General features: G+C 38.0%; 1 non-coding gene across 1 annotated transcript; it reads left to right on the top strand.

The window, feature by feature from the left end:
* The first annotated feature begins 5,772 nt into the window (after positions 1–5,772).
* On the top strand, positions 5,773–5,845 carry TRNAV-AAC (transfer RNA valine (anticodon AAC)). The gene has a single exon. It is a non-coding gene; the product is annotated as a tRNA-Val (tRNA).
* The last annotated feature ends 239 nt before the right edge of the window (positions 5,846–6,084 follow it).

Here is a 6,084-nt window from a genome sequence, read left to right as displayed (position 1 = left end):
TTATTTTGAACCTGATATGTCTCGTTAAATTTGTTTACAAGTCTGTATACTTTTAATATTAATTAATATTTAATATTAGAGGAGAAAAAATTCGCTCCGGCGCCGGGGATCGAACCCGAGTCTTTGGTTCTACGTACCAAGCCCTCTCACCATTGAGCTACGTCGAAGTCCAATCCATAACACCGGATCGAACACCTCTCCTCCAGTGTTTTTCCCTTTGTGGCTTGACTCCAAGTTGGACATGTATGTTTACATTTTATATCAAGTCAACTGGCATTATACAAGGACAGCACTCAGTTGAGTGACTTGGTGGCCGGGATTCCACAGTAATATGCACAGTAACCTGTACAGTAATATGCAATGTTGCTCGAAGAATCTACTTAAAGAGTCTACACCTGTGGAGTAAAGGTTAGCGCGTCTGGCCGCCAAACTAGGTGGCCCGGGTTCGATTCCCGGTCGGGTCAAGTTACCTGGTCGAGATTTTTTCCGGGGTTTTCCCTCAACCCAATATGAGCAAATGCTGGGTAACATTTGGTGCTGGACCCCGGACTCATTTCACTCGCATTATCACCGTCATCTCATTCAGACGCTATTTAACCTAAGATGTTGATAAAGCGTCGTAAAATAACTTACTCTACTTAAAGATTATTATTTTTTGGTGCTACAGAATATATCTGTTATGGTGCTGTGGATTGGACCTCGGCGTAGTTCAATGGTGAGAGAGCTTGGTACGTAGAACCAAGAACCCGGGTTCGATCCTCGGCGCCGGAGCGAATTTTTCTCCTCTAATATTAATTGTTACCATAACAGATATATTCTGTAGGAATAATAATCTTTACGTAAAGTCTGTATACTGTTTTCTTACTTGGTACAGGACCATCGGGGAAACGACGTCTGAATTTACGGCAACACGTTCTCCACGTATATTTCACGAAAGTCTTGCATATCAAAAATGCATTGTTCTATACTGCACATCATAGCACAAACACGCACAACAGACACACACTGAATACTGACTTGAGAGCCGTGGGAATTTGTCGTAACTAGGGAGATCCATAACGCCGGGACTCGCATAATTCCCGCCCGTCAACCTGTTTTCATGGTAGTGGAGGACATCTTGGCTCGAACGCTCTATACATGACAAGTGAATGAAGATTGTGTTACACAAAGAAGGATGTACAATAAAAGTGCACTTCGTTACTTCACAACTGGCAAGAAGGCCTTATGGCCTTAACTCTGCCAGGCAAAATAAAACTACTACTACTACTACTACTACTACTACTACTACTACTACTACTACTACTACTACTACTACTACTACTACTACTAAATTCGTCTACATAACTGGCTTCATATGGGTGAATGACGTAAGTCAAATACGCGCCATTAGTAAAAAATGATAATTTCGCATTTAATGCGTACTGCCGTAGACTTGTGAGTAGACTCTAATGATAGCCTGACATATCGCAAACGGAAACATTCGTTATCTCGCGAAACCTACTTGCGCGTGAGGGGAAGAAGAAAGTGGACTGAAAAGTTTCGCTCCCGCTTCTACTTGTAGCTTGCTAGCTCATTTACCCCCACCATAAGATTCTTACTCTGAGCTACTTATGCATTTGGTTCCACGATGTAATAATAACGATTTTATACCTATTTCATGTGGTGTTATAACTGGCCTCAACGTAATATAAAACTATTATTGTCTTAACATTTTACAATGTCATACTGCATGTGTGAAATAAACCTAGAAAATTTATTTAGCGGTTTTTATTTAAATCTAACCACAAAAATATCCTTCAGAAAATTTGAATGGAAGAGTTATGATTGTAGCACTGGCTGTTCTATACGATAAAATCAAGGGGCAGATTAGAACAGTTTATTTGGGTCATTTAATTAATCATACAAGAAAGGAAAAGTGTGATCAAGTGTAATGTATATTAAAGGTGAATGAACTAATTTTATCAAATATAAATTTACTTATTTAATAATGCAAGGCTTGAGCCGCTTTTAAAGAGTGGGATTTTTTTTTAGAAAAGCAATTTTGGAAAATGTTACCAAGAATGTGTTTCATATTTACATAAAAAATGGACTACAATTTTTTTCAAAGTCCGCTGTTATATCTCTTATTTGGGCGTAATGTGTAAGCCTACCCAGACTCTTTTATTTTTATTATCACATAGTATACAATCGTATTCACGTGTTTACACATCCACCAATCTGGCGGATCACTGCAGACATCACCTCGCAGTCCGAATACACGGTAAGCCATCCAACTTGTAGTTATACACATAGCGTTAGTACAGGGACATCATTTTATTTTTACTAACATTTCGAATATTAACCTGGCTATACCTTTGAGAACCATAAACACCGTTTTCTATCCCCTTCTACGACTGGAGTTCGATGATACTGGCGTAATATACAAACAAATCACTTTACTAGTTATAGGAAGGAAGAAAAGTGGTTAATCCATTTACGTAAAATAGGATTTTGAGTTTGATAATTTTCATTAGGTTTTTGTTTAATTAAAATACAGTACAGTGTTAACAATGAGTGTTTTTACTCACGAAGTGAGCTGTCCATGCGGACGTATTAATTATGCAGTGTCTATTACACTGTCTATAGCACATTAGCGTACACTATAGACAATTAAATTAAATTGAAAAATAATCAAATATGGATATTTAAATACTTTTTTTGAAAATGGTGGCCGTTCATTTCGATACAGGCTTCACTTCTAATGTGCATATTATTGCACCTAATTCCAATTACCTGATTCGTCCTTCGTACCAGTAACTCATGTTGAAATATTTCTGTACCTACTCTATAAAAGAGTACCTTACGTACTGTAAATTCAATCTTCACTTCTGGCCGATCCGAAAAGATAATATTACTCAGACATGCTATCTACTGTCCGTCCAAGTGGTTATGTCGCAGGGTCGTAGAAAGGATGAAAATCACGTGACAGTTAATTACTTAACGAGGACCTTTTATTTAAGTTATTTTAAACAGTTGTATAATATTACGTAGACGTCCAATTCCTAACAGAAATTAATGTTTTCAGAAAAGATTTAAGACAGCCCAGCCACTAGCCTTTATAGAGAGGCGAATAGAAGCGGGTGGGGGAAACCGCATCCCGTAGGCAAATGGACGACAGTACCTGTGCGAAAATGATTCAATATTGAAAGCTCTTTCGTCACTGGAAAACGCGAACATATTTTTGGAACGCACTATTTACTATGACTGTATATGCGGCCTTGGTTCTGTGTGGAGGACGGTTGAACTTCATTAGTAGAAGGGGTGGGAGTGAAGTACATTAAAAAACTCAGGTACAATAAAAATTGAAATAAAAATAAAATGATGTGCCTGTACAATACACATTGATGAACACATCCCTCCATTGAGACAGTCGAACCGGTCGAAAGGACTCCATCCGGACGGCTTTGGATTGCCGGGCTACTGGTTTTGGAGAACAGCGAGCCACGGGTTTCGACTAAAATCTCGTTAGAAGTTTACTATAGGCAAGTGAAGTTGTCGTATTCAGTTATCCTTTCTTATAACGTTATAAAATAGGCTGTTTTTTATCTAAATCTATCAAAAATTGTGCAGAGACTCGTTATGAAATTATCTACAATTGCTTTTATTGGGAAAACTTGACATTTTATGAAAAGAAGCTTGTGTTGCTGTAACGTTTGTCAATGTCTAGGTAAGTGGAGTACTAAAGTTTGGAAAGTCATTTCTTCCCTGATTCTCTGAGTTAGAGACGTGTCACATTACTTTGTATTCAAACCCTACGTAGTTGCCGACACTTCAAATAGATTTATAATACAGGTGAACTAAAAAATAAGGTGTTGGTACGTAGCATCAGTTGCACAGCAACTGTCACGCGTTAGGCCTACCAAAAGCGTTATGACTTCAAACAAGAATAATACACGGTTTCTTGGATTTATGAACGACTGCAATGAATATAATAACTGTATAACCTATATTACTGTTATGCATTACATTACTTCTGTTGTGGTGAACCTTTTCAGTAATTTTAACTGCTGGCTTATACCACAAACTATAAAACTGTTACTGTAGAGGTTTCCACTATCTCACGAGGATTGGTCACGAGAACCATGAGGTATTTGTTAGTATTTGTACTGTTTTCCATGCAGTATGAAGACGCAATTGCATTACCGGTACCTGTAAATAGTATAACAAAATTTATAATTGATATTAAAAAATCGATTTACATTCCATCTTGCTTCCACTTTATTTTGCCTTCAGACAATGAAGGTAAGTTGTGTTAGATTTGACTTGAAGTTTTTTCCGTTCTCAAAGTTTTTTCCTCTTTTAAGTGGATATTTAATAGTACATTATGCAACGAGCCTATAATGGTAGTAATTAAGACTCGAGTGTGTTTATGAAACGAGCGCAAGCTGGGGAGCGGAACTGACCTTGTGCAATACCTCGTAAATTGTGAGATGTGAGCAGACGCGAAAGGATTGATTTTTTTCCGAGAAACAAATGTCGACATTGACCTTGATATAATCTAGAGAGTAAAATAAACATTAATCTTGATATAACCTTGGAATTGAATAGTCCACACCTGTGGAGTAACGGTTAGCAAGTCTGGCCGTGAAACCAGGTGGCCCGGGTTCGATTCCCGGTCGGGGCAAGTTACCTGGTTGAGGTTTTTTCCCGGGTTTTCCCTCAACCCAATATGAGCAAATGCTGGGTAACTTTCGGTGTTGGACCCCGCACTCATTTCACCGGCATTATCACCTTCATCTCATTCAGACGCTAAATAATCTAAGCTGTTGATAAAGCGTCGTAAAATAAAAGACATAGAATAGGAATTGAATTATATATTGAAAAACGAGATGACAAATTGAATTTATTTAAATATAGTTTACAATTAACGCTAATTATAGTAACAGAACTAGTTGTCTTTCGATTGCATATCCGAGAATAATCGATACTTGCGCTTTCATATTGCTACAATGGTATTTTCTGATTGGTGGAACAACTGAACTTTAATGAATAGGTTTAACTGTAATGAGGTCCATTAAAGGGCTGCTACCAGGTGTATAATTACTACATTTCGGTATGCTCGAGCATAAAAGTTCTTTCGGAAGTTTTATCTTATTTACATGTCTTCTTTATCGGCCTCCGAATGGCTGTTGTAACATTGGAAATGACTGCAAGAGAGATACACTAACTTTTCCTAACTAACTCGAATCACGTAAGTGATGTGGGTAGGCATTGGATACACACACGCATTTCTTACCATCTTGTAAGTTCATGAGTTCCGGATGAGGTAAGCAAATGCTGCAGTACATGCATAAATAAACAAGACAGTATTTTTAGTGGGCTTTTTTACGACGCTTTATCAACTGCTGTAGTTATCTAGCGTGTGAATGATTTAAAGATGAGAAAGCCAACGAAATGAGTCCAGGGTTCAGCGCGGAAAATTACCCAGCATTTACTCTTAACAAGTTGAGGAAAAAACCCGGAAAAAAAACCTTAACCAGGTAACATGTCCCAACAAGGATTTGAACCCGGGCCCGCTCGGTTCACGGTCAGGCAGGCTAACCGTTACTCCACAGCGGTGGACAAGACAGTGGTGTAATCTGTTCAAGAATGGATGATCATTAGGTTTGAATTTAAATTTATAATTCTGTTACCGTACATTGTTAATACGTTTCATCCATTACGTAATAATGATATATTTATGGTTTTAATAAATCTGAACTCCTTTACTTTCACCAGAGCAAGACATATAAGGTTTCCGTGGTGTAGTGGTTATCACATCCGCCTAACACGCGGAAGGTCCCCGGTTCGATCCCGGGCGGAAACAATAATTTTATGTCTCGTTCCATGGATATGCTTCTCTTCAATAATTTGAATAATTAATATGAAATTTGTGATAGACGATCAAGTTTATACATGTTCAGGCGTTTAGTTTTGCTTTTCTGCTCTGAAATTTTATTCGTGTACTGAGGCATGTGAAATGTTACAACAGGTTTGTGGGAAGTCTGGTGTACTCTATAGTAGGTCCATTACTCTTAGATGTAAAGCCTGGTTCACAATAAACCG

Source organism: Periplaneta americana, chromosome 1 (assembly GCF_040183065.1).
Source record: "Periplaneta americana isolate PAMFEO1 chromosome 1, P.americana_PAMFEO1_priV1, whole genome shotgun sequence".
In the NCBI taxonomy this organism is placed as follows: Eukaryota; Metazoa; Arthropoda; class Insecta; order Blattodea; family Blattidae; genus Periplaneta; species Periplaneta americana.
This window is presented reverse-complemented; position numbering and strand designations above follow the sequence as displayed.